This window comes from Macaca nemestrina, chromosome 2 (assembly GCF_043159975.1).
Source record: "Macaca nemestrina isolate mMacNem1 chromosome 2, mMacNem.hap1, whole genome shotgun sequence".
Lineage (NCBI taxonomy): Eukaryota > Metazoa > Chordata > Mammalia > Primates > Cercopithecidae > Macaca > Macaca nemestrina.
Genome location: NC_092126.1, coordinates 126,754,494 through 126,770,932, shown reverse-complemented (window position 1 = coordinate 126,770,932; position 16,439 = coordinate 126,754,494). Strand labels below are relative to the sequence as shown.

Here is a 16,439-nt window from a genome sequence, read left to right as displayed (position 1 = left end):
TGATTGGTCCAGCTCAGATGTCTACTTCTAGTACCATTAGCTATGCCTAGGATCAATGGCCCGTGTGTTATTCCGTCCACACAAGGAGAGGCCAGGAATGCTAAGTGACATGTCCATTATATTTTCATGCTTTTTCACATCTAAATTTGAATACATCTCTATGTCACATTCAAAAAGTTTTATCTCATATAATGCAAAATTAAAATTAATAGAATGAATCACATAAAACCTAAATATCGTGTGATTTTTCTTTTTTTTTTTTTCTTTTTTCTTTTTGAGACAGAGTCTCACTCTGACACTCAGGCTGGAGAGCAGTGGTGCGATCTCAGCTCACTGCAACCTTCGCCTACTGGGCTAAGCCATTCTCCTCAGCCTCCCAAGTAGCTGGGACTACAGGCCCCATATTGGACAGAATGGTCTGTAACTCCTGACCTCAAGTGAGCTGCCCACTTTGGCCTCCCAAAGTGCTGGGATTACAGGTGTAAGTCACTGTGCCCAGCCTATATTGTGTGATTTTTCTATTGGGATATGTTCACAAATGTCCCCTGGATAAATCTTTTCAGAGCTTTTTTCCCCCTAAACTGGTAATTCTAAGCAAGTTGTTCTTAAATTTTAGGGCACCTAACAATCCCCCATAGATCTTACTAAAAATGAGAATTCTCCCCTATCTCAGAAAGCCTAAGTAAGTCTGGGGAGAACTTCAGAAATAAAGATTTTTACATGCTGTCCAGGTGATTCAGTTGTAAGTGAGTCACAGTTTGAGAAACACAGGACTAGATTGCATACAAGCAAAAAAGGAGCAGGGGCTACAAATTTGACAGAAGGGTCTTCTATAGAGGGGAGAACAGAAGAAAACCAGTATCGTTTCTGAGGACTCCTTTCCTTGCTATAAACTTCCTGAACCAACAGGAGAACAGTCAAAACTTCATCTTGAAAACGAACTTCTTCAGTAGATTTTCACCACTGTATTTAACATACTATGGGGATTCATGGCCAGAAATGTCCAGTTATTTCCATAAAAAGATGCGCAACATCATATTTCAGATAAGTGCATTTTCTAACTGAGGAAAGTAACACGTTGCATCCTCTGTCAGCAGGTAACAAAATAGAGATAGCTATCGCGCATACAGGTTATGAAAATATGAAGCCAGCTTCCCAAACAGAGCTCAGTTATTCTCAGAGATCAGCTGAATAGTACATATTTTCTTTCCAAGCACCTGTCAAGGGAAGAATATAGACATTTAACAAAGGGCTATGTCAATGAGCTTTCACTCAGTAGCAGAGAGTGTGATGAGGATTTCATTCTGTTTGGCAAGAGCCAACCTTAACAGAGACGGGTTTGACGGCAACTCCAAAATTTCAGAGGCACCCTTCTCCCTGTAAGTGATGGGGAACGTATCATACAAAGGGAGTTTTTGTTTGCTTCACTTTAGGCACTAGGCTAAGTATTACGTGAAAAGATAGAATTAGTGTTACATGAAAATGGTAGAAGAGAATATTTTGGACAGGTGGGGACACCTGCTTGGAAAAGCTCTGAAATTTATTGACTCATTTGCATATTCAAAAATGTTACTGCAAAAAATATTAAGGGATCATTTTCATTAAGCTTTCCCAGGTCTGCTAAGTGTTAGGGATACAATAGAATGCAAAAACTGATATGGCCCCTGTCTGTGAAAAAGGAAGGTGAGAAAGACAAATACAAAGACAATAATAGCACACATAGTATAAAATGACAAGTCAGGCAAGGGCTGTGGAATAAAATTTGGGGGATGCTACAAAATATATAAAGTAGGGAAATGACCCCATTATAGAGGTCAGAAAAGGATGGTGAAACAGAGGTGAGAGAACAGTCAGAGTCAGCAGAGAAAGAATCACTCTGGCTGGGCACGGTGGCTCATGCCTGTAATCTCAGCACTTTGGGAGGCTGAAGTAGGCAGATCCTCTGAGGTCAGGAGTTTGAGACCAGCCTGGCCATAATGGCGAAACCCCACCTCTACTAAAAATACAAAAATTAGCTGGGCATGGTGACACATGCCTGTAGTCCCAGCTACTCAGGAGGCTGAGGCAGGAGAATCAGTTGAACCCGGGAGGTGGAGGTTGCAGTGAGTCTAGATTGTGCCATTGCACTCCAGACTGGGTGACAGAGCAAGACTGTCTCAAAAAAAAAAAAAAAAAAAAAAAAGAAAAAAGTCACTCGAGGAGTCTTTGCAAAAGTCTTAGGTGGGGCTGTGGTAGTGGAGAATCTAGGTAATTCAAGAAGTTGATGAAGACTTCTTCCTAGAGGAGAGAGCAAACGTGTTGTTACGAGTTGAACTGTATCCCTCTAAAAAGATGAAGTCCTAACCCCCAGTACCTCAAAATGTGACCTTATGTGGAAATAGGGTCCTTATGGATATAACTGTTAAGATGAGATTGTGCTGGAGTAGGGTGGGCCCTTAATCCACTATGACCAGGGCCTTTATGAGAAAAGGAGGTAGAGACACACAGGAAAGATGGCCACGTGAAGATGTAGGGAGAGGTCTGAGTTGTGCTTCCACAAGCAAGGAACACCCGGGGTTGCTGGAAGAGGCAAAGAAGGACCCCGCCCCTAGAGTCTTCAGAGAGAACATGGCCCTCCCAATATCTTGATTTTGGATTTGTAGTCTTTACAATTGTGAGGAAATACATTTGTGTTGTTTTTATCCACCTGGTTTGTGGCAATTTGTTATAGTAGCCATAGGAAACTAACATGGGGGTGAAGTAGGCTAATGTTAAACCAGGTTGGAGAGTAGAGCAGGTCAGGCCCCACAAGGCCTTGATGATCTTATTAAAGATGTTTCTCTTAAGAACAATAGCCAGCCAGAAAACTTTTTTTTTGTTTCTTTGTTTTTGTTTCATTTTTGAGACGGAGTTTTGCTCTTGTTGCCCCAGGATGGAATGCAATGGCACCATCTCAGCTCACTGCAACCTCTGCCTCCCAGGTTCAAGCAATTATCCTGCCTCAGCTTCCAGAGTAGCTGGGATTACAGGCATCCACCAGCATGTCTGGCTAATTTTTTGTATTATTTAGTAGAGACAGGGTTTCACCAGGTTGGCCTGGCTGGTCTCAAACTCCTGACCTCAGGTGATCCACCCGCCTTGGCCTCCCAAAGTGCTGCGATTACAGGCATGAGCCACAGCACCCAGCCCAAAGAACATTTTTAAGCAATGAGGTGGTGATGTCTAGGTAGCGTGTGAGGGGATCAGATTCACCTTTAGAAAAGGTCACCTGGACTTCTTTAGTGAATGAATTGGAAGGAGGCAAGAATGACAGGCCACCAACGTTCCAAATCATTGATGTCTCAAAATAGTCACCCAGCTTCCGGTTCCCAGCATCGACTGCGACCGGGGTTCAGTGCTCGGGTGAGAAGCTTATGGCATCGGCAGATTCAAGGCGATTTGAGCTTTAGCTAGGATGATGGAGGTTGTTTGCAACAACTGTCTGGGCTTCCGGTCCGTGTTAAATGTAACACGGATGATACCATTGGAGACCTTAAGAGACCTTAAGAAGCTGATTGCAGCCCAAGCGGTCACCCATTGTAAAAAGATTATCCTGAAGAAGTGGTACATGATTTTTAAGGACCACACGAGTCTGGGGGACCATGAAATCCATGATGGGATGAACCTGGAGCTTTATTCTCAATGGATTAGAATCCTAATATTTCTGCTGCTCCACTGTCCACTCTCATCCTCACATCCTCACCCCCAACACTGGTATAGATGCTTGTTTTTAAAAACTCACCCAAGACTTAGATGTGGCAAATATATATGTACATATGTACCATATACATATAATATGTGTGTATATATATACATATTTAAAAATTGAAAAAGCAAAGAAACAACAAAATAGCTATCCAATTAGATCCCATTTTTCTTTCCAACTACCACAGATTAAAGAAATCAAACTTTCTGTATTCATTAATATTGGACAGCTGAAACAAACTTTCTCAAACTGTGTTCCAAGAAACCCAAGTTCTAGGAAGTCTGTTTTGGAAAACATTCCATGGCCAAATAAATTTTGGAACTTCTAAGTCCCTTGGGAGCTTTCTTCTTTCTTGGAGAGTCAAAACGTGCATGAACATATTAAAATCTCTAGGAAGTCCTGCGATAAAGAAAGAGTATAGCTCCAATTCTCAAATGTGTTTGATTATGAAATATCCTTGGGCCAAACCCAAACCAAACATGGTTGGGATTACCTGTTAACATTCTAAGAAATTCACTTTTGAAAATGCAGGGCAGAGAGTTTTTTAAAAATAATCTTTTCATTTCCTCACCCCACTTTTGGAGCCAGGAAATTCTACCCAATATTTAGTTTAAATTTTGCTCTGCAATTTTTCTCTTGCCTGTGTTCACAGCCCACTGAGGGATAACTGCTGACAATCTGTGAAGTGATGGTTATTTTGAAGCTCAAATCTCCCTTCTCCTTCTCTTCTCCCATCTGGGCGTCATTTGAGAGATCTGCCCTGAAGCAATTCTGCAAGCAGGGTGTGGAGAAAATATTTATGAACCATTTTTAAAACACCACTTTAAAAAACATGGCATATTCAAATGTGATGTGAAACATATATCCCAAACTTCAAAATGTTGGTCATTATCACCAATACAGAGAATGTTATACCTGGAAAGGAATCTAGGAGTCATTTGGTTTAAAATGCTCACTTTGCTCATAAATAAACTAAGGTTCAGAAAGCCAAAGAGAACAGGCCAAAACCACACAGCTGATCCTATCACACAGGTGTAAGGAGATCAGAGGTATTCAATCCCAGGCCCACTTTCTTTTGAATATATATTCTGGGGCTTTTAAAAAACTTACTGAACTCCTGGCAGCATTTGAATCTAGATATTAATAGTTAATATAAAGATTACCAAAAAGGCATTCTAACTAATTTAAGAATCTCAACCAGTGTATACCTCTTTTGGTGAGTGAAAGTAACCAATTCAGTGGGAAAAAAAAGGGGGAAGGGTAAATTTGTAAATAGTAAAAATAATAGCCTATAATTCAAGTTTTATGTTCTGGTTATCTCTGTTCCACATACATAATTTTCTTGAAATTATTTTAAAAATTCCTCTTGACACGTTCATGTATTTATTGTAAATTCTTTATTCTTGGTGTAATTTTTTTCTTTTAAACAACAAAATATTTTAAAATGTTTCAAACAATAAGATTTTTTAAATGACTCAGAAAAATACTTCCTTTGGCTTTTCTTTTTTATTCTGTCTCCTTCCCTTCCATCAAGTATCTGTAAATATAAAGCAGGTAGAAAGATACCTCCCAATTGGCACCACACATTTAAGGCAGGAAAATCATGTTTTACTGTCTCCACTCTTTATAGTGTTATCCTACTAGTGATCTTTATTAATGCATTTATGGAAGTAGATTTCAGTTTGCCCTGTCATTGCTGTCTGTCCCACAGAGACACATATTTTGCAGACATGATTCTGTACCTAAGCAGCAGCCTTTCAGACAATGTGATAGGCAAAGGCAGAAAGAAAGATGGCACCAGTACAGATGACTTTGCCCAGAGTGACTTTGAGCTAGGAGACCTAAATATGATGCCTTTGCTGGTGAACACATCTTGCAGACACTTCAAGAAAGGTAATGTTCCTGCAACATGGCTCCTTCCCTCAAGACATATTTTTTATCTTATAATCAACTCAAGAAAAAGCGATCTGTTACAATATTGAAGCATAAACAGGCTAAGGAGAATCTTGAGACAGTTGTTCAGTCCTTATTTCTCCTTTTTAGGGAAGTTTAGAGGATAATTTTGGCTCTATGCTGTATTTCTACTTACTAGCTAATTTTAGAACCTAATCCACACAAAATACATTTCCAGGTGTAATTTCCAGATTAAACAGGAGTGACACTGCCTGGGTACATCTAGATTTACCTCTCCCCACCCAACTCTTATCTGCCCATTTTGCTTCTTTTGTTGAGACAGCCCATTGATATCATTACACTTGGGCTAAACTAAAAACACATCCAGCTCCCAGTGTTCTCTCATTTCAGAAAACAGATAAATCTTTTAGAATGCTTAGGGAGCTGGCTTCAAAATGCTGCCACTCCTTTGATGATAGTATCACAAAGAAGTTAGAGTCAATATCCTTTCTTTAATTCAGGAAACAGCTTGATGTAGGGAAAGATTGAGAAATTAAAAAGAGAAACAACAGTCTATATCATGATCTCACCATGTATTTGCAGAGAAACCTTGGATGAGTTTCTTTATCTTCATGAGTTTCCATTTCCTCACCTGTAAAATAGGATTGATAAAATGTACTGAAAATGTTAAGAAGAGCAACTGAAGTTTTACAAAATATCCTTCATGATTTCTGGTATATCAAAGCTCTCAGACTTTACCTTCGCTTTTCTGGCTCCTTTTGAATTCAGCATTCAATCCATGGCAGCTTCAGAAATCAAATGCCAGCTGTGTGTCTAAAAGAAAGTTCTTTGTGATGATTTAACCTAAAAGAATCTCTCATCCAGAATCTATTTAATATCTAGGGTTCAATGAAATGCCTTTAAAGCAAAGCATTGAGGGGAAAATACAGAAGAGAAAAGGAATGCACTCCCTAGAATGTCATAGTAGGGGCTATGTCCATGCGCAAGAACGTAAGATAAAATCAAAATATTCAGTCTAGCATGTAGGTCACATCAATTCCACTGTTACCTACAGACAAGAAAGTCATGGGGATATTGGACAGACCTGACAGGCAATAAAATGTGATGGTTAACAGGAAGTCAAATACAATTATTTCCAGTTCTGGCTCTGAAATATACTAGCTGCACCATCTTAAGTAAGTCATTGTATTTCTGTGAGCTTCAATTTTCTCATCTGTGTAAGGAAGGTAATAGTATCTAATTTATGGGGTTGGTGTCGTGAGTAATAAATATTGTAATTAATACATAGTGCTCTGCACAATATCAGGCAAGGAGCAAATGTTGAATAGATGGAATCAATTATCATTGTTCTTCTTTTTTCTTTTTTTTCTAAACACTTAAGGTCAAGTGTGAATCACTTCTAATCAGAGTTTCTGCTCTCCGACACTCAAAAATGCATAACAGGAACCCAATGATTGGGTACAGAAACAAACAAAAGAAGAAAAAAATATTCATCTCTGATGAATCCTCCCCCTCCATTAAGCAGTCAGGAAATAATGCGCTGGGTACTGGTAGGGTGGGACAAATCCAAGGAAAAATTTCCAGCTGTCAAGACATCCACAGTCTATGCCCTGTGGTCTTCACACATGAGATGTGAATGTTGTAAAGTATGCTTATTTCAGCTCAATTGCCAATTTTTCTTCTAGAGCAAAGCTAAAGATACTTAGTCTTATGACCAGTGGGAAAGCTTTTGTCTTCATCCGAGCCAATTGGCTGGCCTGACAATAATAGCACTTTTCAATGTCATTCTTTTTTGATATCTAGAAAAGATAGGAATCCTGGATTTGTGTTCAGTGAAAAGTACTTAAAGTGAAACCTACCAGATGTACCAATAGTTTCCTGGGTAAAAATGAAGTACTTTTTTCAGAGGGTCCTCTAGTTTTTCTTTACTCCACAGGAACATCAACAGGAAGCTGTAAATCGTCAATATTGAACATCCCAGCCCTCAGTCTAGAGCAGCACAGGGGTTAGCAAATAAGATGAATGTGATATGGAATGAAACCAAAGGGAAGCATTTATGATATTACTGGTTTGTGTGAATATCAGTTGGGAAAGGAATATTTGAGGAAAAAAAAGCTAATGAATGAGCTAAAAACCCCAAATAGTTAGCTGTTGTTGATCCTGGACTACATGTTATAGAATCAATGATGAAAAAGATTTTAATCTTTTTATATTTTTTTAGAAGGTGTATATGGGTATGCATGTTATTTACATATGTGTTTGTGTATGTGTATTAATACATTTTATATATATATAATATTTCATTTTATATATATATAATTTGACACATTGGGGAGGCCAGTATAACATGTAATTGAAGTAGTGTGGAGATATGGAATTGATTAAATTAAAATTAGAATGCCTCTGCGTTTTGTACACAAATGTTTACTGCAGCTTTGTGATTGTCAAAAACTGGAAGCAATCCAAACATCTTTCAGCTACTGATAAAGAAAAGTGGGAAATCCATACAGTGAAATACTAGGCAGCAATAAAAAGAACAAATTAGTAATACCCACAACGACATAAATAAATCTCAAAAGCATTAGGTTGTGTGAAAAATGCCTTGAGTCAAAAGGCTGCACACTCTATGAATCCATTCATAGAACTTTCTGGAATAGGCAAATCTCCTGGAATAGAACATTGATCGGTGATTTCCAAGGATCAGGAGTGGGAGTAGGAGATTGTCCACAAAGGGACATGATAATTTGGGAGGAGGTGCTATATATAGAACACCATAGAACTATATACTAAAATGAACTTCACTGTATATAAATTATATTTCAATAAAAATAAAATAATGCCTCTGGGCTCAACACAATTCCTTGAAGGAATGCACCTTTAAATAGCTGAGGCCCCTATCTGAGGCAACCTCATTGGCTAAGTGAGGCCTTATTGAGTTGCTGGCCTACCAGGCCTTAATTGCCTCCATGTGGCCTCAACATACAGCCACGAACATCTGTGAAAGCAACAACAATACCCTCCTGAAACATCAACTTTCTCTTATCTTCCACGTTGAGTTCCTCTCTTACCCACCTAGGCCCAACTGAGCACTTCTTGTCTCCATGTCACAGCTTCTTCCCAGCCTCAAAAAGTGAGTGATGCAGTTCAGATGCTGCCCTGGTTTCTGGGCACTTTCCTCCTCGAGACTTCTCTTAGTCTTTCTATTTCAAAAGCACTGGCAGGAGAAACCAATGCTCCACAACTGCAAACATTTCTAGGACCCTGCCAGGCCTTAGACTCTGCAATTGTTGCAAAAGATCAGCTTCTTTGCCGGAATAAATCATAGGAAGAAAATAAGAGCAGAGTTAAGGATGAGGTGTACGAGAAAGATGAATTCCCAAGGCCACTCCATGAAAAATGTACTAATTAAGGCTTAGTGTTAAGTAACAGACATTAACTTGAGGTGGAGAGGTAATATTATATCTCAGCACCTTAATCCGTGATGTTTATATATTCCATTCTCCTTCAGGAATTCCCAGGCAATCGTCTTCTTTCTCCTACTCCATACAGAAGCAAAATAAAAGATTGAAAAATGCCCCTGGCCTAGCCATGAGGCAGAACGATTTGAAGGCATGTTTTCACCCTCAACAGTGGCTAGTCTAAATTGAGAGGTGCTGTAACTGGAAAAAATACAAACTGTACTTTGAAGACGTGGCACAAACAATGTAAAACATCTCAATTTTATATTGATTTTCATATTGAAATGCTAATCTTTTGGTTATATAGAGTTAAAATATTTTAAAAATTAATTTCACCTTTTAAAAATACTTAAAAAAAACTTTATTGAGATGTAATTTACCTACCATAATGTTCACCTTTTTACAAAAGCATCTAATTCAGTGGTTTTTAGTATATTCACAGGGTTGTAGAGCCATCACTACTATTTTTTTTTATTATTATATTTTATGTTCTAGGGTACATGTGCACAACATGCAGGTTTGTTACATATGTATACATGTGCCAGTTGGTGTGCTGCACCCAATAACTCATCATTTACATTAGGTATATCTCCTAATGCTATCCCTCTCCCTGCCCCCACCCCACAACAGGCCCCAGTGTGTGATGTTCCCCTTCCTGTGTCCAAGTGTTCTCATTGCTCAATTCCCCCAATGAGTGAGAACATGTGGTGGTTGGTTTTCTGTTCCTGCGATAGTTTGCTGAGAATGATGGTTTCCAGCTGCATCCAAGTCCCCACAAAGGACATGAACTCATCTTTTTTATGGCTGCATAGCATTCCATGGTGTATATGGGCCACATTTTCTTCATCCAGTCTATCATTGATGGACAATTGGGTTGGTTCCAGTCTTTCCTATTGTGAATAGTGCCACAATAAACATACGTGTGCATGTGTCTTTATAGCAGCATGACTTATAATCCTTTGGGTATATCCCCATGGCATGGCTGGGTCAAATGGTATTTCTAGTTCTAGATCCTTGAGGAATCACCACACTGTCTTCCACAATGATTGAACTAGTTTACAGTCCCACCAACCGTGTAAAAGTGTTTTATTTCTCCACATCCTCTCCAGCACCTGTTGCTTCCTGACTTTTTAATGATTGCCATTCTAACTGGTGTGAGATGGTATCTCATTGTGGTTTATATTTGCATTTCTCTGATGACAAGTGATGATGAACATTTTTTCATGTGTCTGTTGGCTGCATAAATGTCTTCTTTTGAGAAGTATCTGTTCATATACTTTGCCCACTTTTTGATGGGATTGTTTGTTTTTTTTCTTGTAAATTTTGTTTGAGTTCTTTGTAGGTTCTGAATATTAGCCGTTTGTCAGATGAGTAGATTGCAAAAATTTTCTCCCATTCTGTAGGTTGCCTGTTCTCTCTGATGGTAGTTTCTTTTGCTGTGCAGAAGCTTTTTAGTTTAATTAGATCCCATTTGTCAATTTTGACTTTTGTTGCCATTGCTTTTGGTGTTTTAGACATGAAGTCCTTGCCCATGCCTATGCCCTGAATGGTATTGCCTAGGTTTTCTTCTAGGGTTTTTATGGTTTTAGGTCTAACATTTAATCCATTAATCCTTTAATCCATCTTGAATTAATTTTTGTATAAGGTGTAAGGAAGGGATTCAGTTGCAGCTTTCTACTTATGGCTAGCCAGTTTTCCCAGCACCATTTATTAAATAGGGAATCCTTTCCCCATTTCTTGTTTCTGTCAGATTTGTCAAAGATTAGATGATTGTAGATGCGTGGTATTATTTCTGAGGGCTCTGTTCTGTTCCATTGGTCTATATCTCTGTTTTGGTACCAGTACCATGCTGTTTTGGTTACTGTAGTCTTGTAGTATAGTTTGAAGTCAGGTAGCATGATGCCTCCAGCTTTGTTCTTTTGACATAGGATTGCCTTGGCAATAAGGACTCTATTTTGGTTCCATATGAACTTTAAAGTAGTTTTTTCCAATTCTGTGAAGAAAGTCATTGGTAGCTTAATGGGGATGGCAGTGAATTTATAAATTACCTTGGGAAGTATGGCCATTTTCACGATATTGATTCTTCCTATCCATGAGCATGGAATATTCTTCCATTTGTTCGTGTTCTCTTTTATTTCATTGAGCAGTGGTTTGTAGTTCTCCTTGAAGAGGTCCTTCACATCCCCTGTAAGTTGGATTCCTAGGTATTTTATTCTCTTTGCAGCAGTTGTGAATGGGAGTGCACTCATGATTTGGCTGTCTGTTATTGATGTACAAGAATGCTTGTGATTTTTGCACACTGATTTTGTATTTTGAGACTTTGCTGAAGTTGCTTATCAGCTTAAGGAGATTTTGGGCTGAGAAGATGGTGTTTTCTAAATATACAATCACATCATCTGCAAACAGGGACAATTTGACTTCCTCTTTTCCTAATCGAATACCCTTTATTTCTTTCTCTTGCCTGATTGCCCTGGCCAGAACTTCCAACACTATGTTGATTCAGAGTGGTAAGAGAGGGCACCCCTGTCTTGTGCCAGTTTTCAAGGGAAATGCTTCCAGTTTTGCCCATTCAGTATGATATTGGCTGTGGGTTTGTCATAAATAGCTCTTATTATTTTGAGATACGTTCCATCAATACCAAATTTATTGAGAGTTTTTATCATGAAGGGCTGTTGAATTTTGTCAAAGGCCTTTTCTGCATCTACTGAGATAATCATGTGGTTTTTGTCTTTGGTTCTGTTTATAAGCTGGATTTGTGAATATTGTTTCTTGTGTTTATTGATTTGTGTGTATTGAACCAGCCTTGCATCCCACGGATGAAGCCTACTTGATCATGACAGATAAGCTTTTTGATGTCCTGCTGGATTCGATTTGCCAGTATTTTATTGAGGATTTTTGCATTGATGTTCATCAGGGATATTGGTCTAAAATTCTCTTTTTTTGTTGTGTATCTGCCAGGCTTTGATATCAGGATGATACTGGCCTCATAAAATGAGTTAGGGAGGATTCCCTCTTCTTCTATTGATTGGAATAGTTTCAGAAGGAATGGTACCAGCTTCTCCTTGTACCTCTGGTAGAATTTGGCTGTGAATCCGTCTGGTCCTGGACTTTTTTTGGTTGGTGGGATATTAATTACTGCCTCCATTTCAGAGCCTGCTATTGGTCTATTCAGGGATTCAACTTCTTCCTGGTTTAATCTTGGGAGAGTGTATGTGTCCAGGAATTTATCCATTTCTTCTAGGTTTTCTAGATTATTTGCATAGAGGTGTTTATAGTATTCTCTGATGGTAGTTTGTATTTCGGTGGGGTCAGTGGTAATATCCCCTTTATCATTTTTTATTGTGTCTATTTGATTCTTCTCTCTTTTCTTCTTTATTACTCTTGCTAGCAGTCTATCAATTTTGTTGATCTTTTCAAAACAACAGCTCCTGGATTCATTGATTGATTGAAGGGATTTTTGTGTCTCTATCTCCTTCAGTTTTGCTTTGATCTTAGTTATTCTTGCCTTCCACTGGCTTTTGAATGTGTTTACTCTTGCTTCTCTAGTTCTTTTAATTGTGATATTAGGGTGTCAATTTTAGATGTTTCCTGCTTTCTCTTGTGGGCATTTAGTGCTATAAATTTCCCTCTACACACTGCTTTAAATGTGTCCCAGAGATTCTGCTATGTTGTGTCTTTGTTCTTATTGGTTTCAAAGAACATCGTTATTTCTGCCTTCATTTCATTATGTACCCCGTAGTCATTCAGGAGCAGGTTGTTCAGTTTCCATGTGGTTGAGTGGTTTTGAGTGGGTTTCTTAATCCTGAGTCCTAGTTTGATTGCACTGTGGTCTGAGAGACAGTTGGTTATAATTTCTGTTCTTGTACATTTGCTGAGGAGTGCTTTACTTCCAACTATGTGGTCAGTTTTGGAATAAGTGCGATGTGGTGCTGAGAAGAATGTATATTCTATTGATTTGGGGTGGAGAGTTCTGTAGATGTCTATTAGGTCTGCTTGGTGCAGAGTTGAGTTCAATTCCTGGGTATCCTTGTTAACTTTCTGTCTCGTTGATCTGTCTGATGTTGACAGTGGGGTGTTAAAGTCTCCCATTATTCTCATGTGGGAATGTAAGTCTCTTTGTAAGTCTCTAAGGACTTGATTTATGAATCTGGGTGCTCCTGTATTGGGTACATACATATTTAGGATAGTCAGCTTTTCTTGTTGAATTGACCCCTTTAACATTATGTAATGGCCTTCTTTGTCTCTTTAGATCTTTGTTGGTTTAAAGTCTGTTTTATCAGAGACTAGGATTGCAACCCCTGCCTTTTTTTGTTTTCCATTTGCTTAGTAGATCTTCCTCCATCCCTTTATTTTGAGCCTATGTATATCTCTGCACCTGAGATGGGTCTCCTGAATACAGCACACTGATGGGTCTTGACTCTTTATCCAATTTGTCAGTCTGTGTCTTTTAATTGGATCATTTAGTCCATTTACATTTAAGGTTAATATTGTTATGTGTGAACTTGATCCTGTCATTATGATGTTAGCTGGTTATTTTGCTTGTTAGTTGATGCGGTTTCTTCCTAGTATCGATGGTCTTTACATTTTGGCATGTTTTTGTAGTGGCTGGTACTGGTTGTTCCTTTGCATCTTTAGGGCTTCCTTCAGGAGCTCTTGTAGGGCAGGCCTGGGGTGACAAAATCTCTCAGCATTTGCTTGTCTGTAAAGGATTTTATTTCTCCTTCACTTATGAAACTCAGTTTGGCTGGATATGAAATTCTGGGTTGAAAATTCTTTTCTTTAAGAATGTTGAATATTGGCCTCCACTCTCTTCTGGCTGCCCTTAAGATTTTTTCCTTCATTTCAACTTTGGTGAATCTGGCAATTATGTGTCTTGGAGTTGCTCTTCTCGAAGAGTATCTTTGTGGCATTTTCTGTATTTCCTGAATTCGAATGTTGGCCTGCCTTGCTAGGTTGGGGAAGTTCTCCTGGATAATATCCTGCAGAGTGTTTTCCAACTTGGTTCCATTCTCCCCGTCACTGTCAGGTACACCAATCAGATGTAGATTTGGTCTTTTCACATAGTCCCATATTTCTTGTAGGCCTTGTTCATTTCTTTTTACTCTTTTTTCTCTAAACTTCTCTTCTCACTTCATTTCATTCATTTGATCTTCAATCACTGATACCCTTTCTTCCAGTTGATCGAATCGGCTACTGAAGCTTGTTCATTCATCACGTGGTTCTCGTACCATGGTTTTCAGCTCCATCAGGTCATTTAAGGACTTCTGTACACTCTTTATTCTAGTTAGCCATTCATCTAATCTTTTTTCAAGGGTTTTAGCTTCTTTGCAATGGGTTCGAACTTCCTCCTTTAGCTCGGAGAATTTTGATCATCTGAAGCCTTCTTCTCTCAACTCGTCAAAGTAATTCTCTGTTCCACTTTGTTCCATTGCTGGCGAGGAACTATGTTCCTTTGGAGGGGGAGAGGCGCTCTCATTTTTAGAGTTTTCAGCTTTTCTGCTCTGTTTTTTCCCCATCTTTGTGGTTTTTATCTACTTTTGGTCTTTGATGATAGTGTCCTACAGATGTGGTTTTGGTGTGGATGTCCTTTCTGTTTGTTAGTCTTCCTTCTAATAGTCAGGACTCTAAGCTGCAGGTCAGTTGGAGTTTGCTGTTGGTCCACTCCAGACCCTGTTTGCCTGGGTATCACCAGCACAGTCTGCAGAACAGCGAATATTGCTGAACAGCAAATGTTGCTGCCTGATTTTTCCCCTGGAAGCTTTGTCTCAGAGGGGTACCTCGCCGTGTGGGGTGTCAGTCTGCCCCTACTGCATGGGTGCCTCCCAGTTATGCTACTTGGGGGTCAGGGACCCACTTGAGGAGGCTGTCTATCCATTCTCAGATCTCAAACTCTGTGCTGGGAGAACCGCTACTCTCTTCAAAGCTGTCAGATAGGGACATTTAAGTCTGCAGAGGTTTCTGCTGCCTTTTGTTCGGCTATGCCCTGTCCCCAGAGGTGGAGTCTACAGAGGCAGGCAGGCCTCCTTGAGCTGTGGTGGGCTCCACCCAGTCTGAGCTTCCTGGCTGCTTTGTTTACCTACTCAAGCCTCAGCAATGGCGGGCGCCCCTCCCCCAGCTGCCTTGCAATTAGATCTCAGACTGCTGTGCCAGCAATGAGGGAGGCTTGGTGGGCATGGGACCCTCTGAGCCAGGCACGGGATATAATCTCCTGGTGTGCTGTTTGCTAAGACTCTTTGTAAAGTGCAGTATTAGGGTGGGAGTGACCCAATTTTCCAGGTGTTGTGTGTCACTGTTTCCCCTGGCTAGGAAAGGGATTTCCCTTCCCCCTTGCTCTTCCCGGGTGAGGCGATGCCTTGCCCTGCTTTGACTCTCGCTCAGTGGGCTGCAGCCACTCTCTTGCACCCACTGTCCGACACGCCCCAGTGAGATTAACCCAGTAACTCAGTTGGAAATGCAGAAATCACCCATCTTCTGTGTTGCTTACGCTGGGAGCTGAAGGCTGGAGCTGTTCCTATTCGGCCATCTTGTAACCGCCCTCTTAAAAATGCTTTTTAATGTGGCTCTAAAAGATTTAAAATTGGCTGGGCATGGTGGCTCATGCCTGTAATCCCAACACTTTGGGAGGCTGAGGCAGGTGGATCATCTGAGGTCGAGAGTTCAAGACCAGCCTGACCAACATGGAGAAACCCCATCTCTATTAAAAATAAAAGATTAGCCGGGCGTGGTGGCACATGCCTGTAATCCCAGCTATTCAGGAAGAGTATTTCTCTTCCTGAGGCAGGAGAATTGCTTGAACCTGGGAGGCAGAGGTTGAAGTGAGTTGAGATTGTGCCACTGTGCTCAAGCCTAGGCAACAAGAGAAAAACTCAGTCTCAAAAAAAAAAAAAAAAAAAATTAAAAAATGTCCAGGCACGGTGGTTCATGCCTGTAATCCCAGTACTTTGGGAGGCAGAAGTTGGGGAAATTTGTGAGCTCAGGAGTTTGAGACCAGCCTGGGGCAACGTGGAGAAACTCATCTCTACAAAAAATTAAAAAGTGAGACGGGCATAGTGGCATGCACCTGTGTTCCCAGCTACTTTGGGGGCTGAGGTGGGAAGATCACTTGAGCCTGGGAAACAGAAATTTCAGTGAGCCAAGATTGTACCAATGCACTCCAGCCTGGGTGACAGAGTGAAACCCTGTCTCAAAAAGATAAAAATAAAATAAATTTAAAATTACCTGTGTGACTCACATTGTATTTATGTCGGGCAGCACAGCTCTATAACCTTGGCCAATTACCAAAGTTCAGTGTTCTTCATTAGTAAATGAAAGTTAAGAACTTAATATAGTGTCTGGATCATAGG

At 39.9% G+C, this 16,439-nt stretch overlaps 1 pseudogene; it reads left to right on the top strand.

Moving 5' to 3' along the window:
• The first annotated feature begins 3,433 nt into the window (after window positions 1-3,433).
• LOC112427105 (ubiquitin-like protein 5 pseudogene) lies at window positions 3,434-4,488 on the top strand (annotated as a pseudogene).
• The last annotated feature ends 11,951 nt before the right edge of the window (window positions 4,489-16,439 follow it).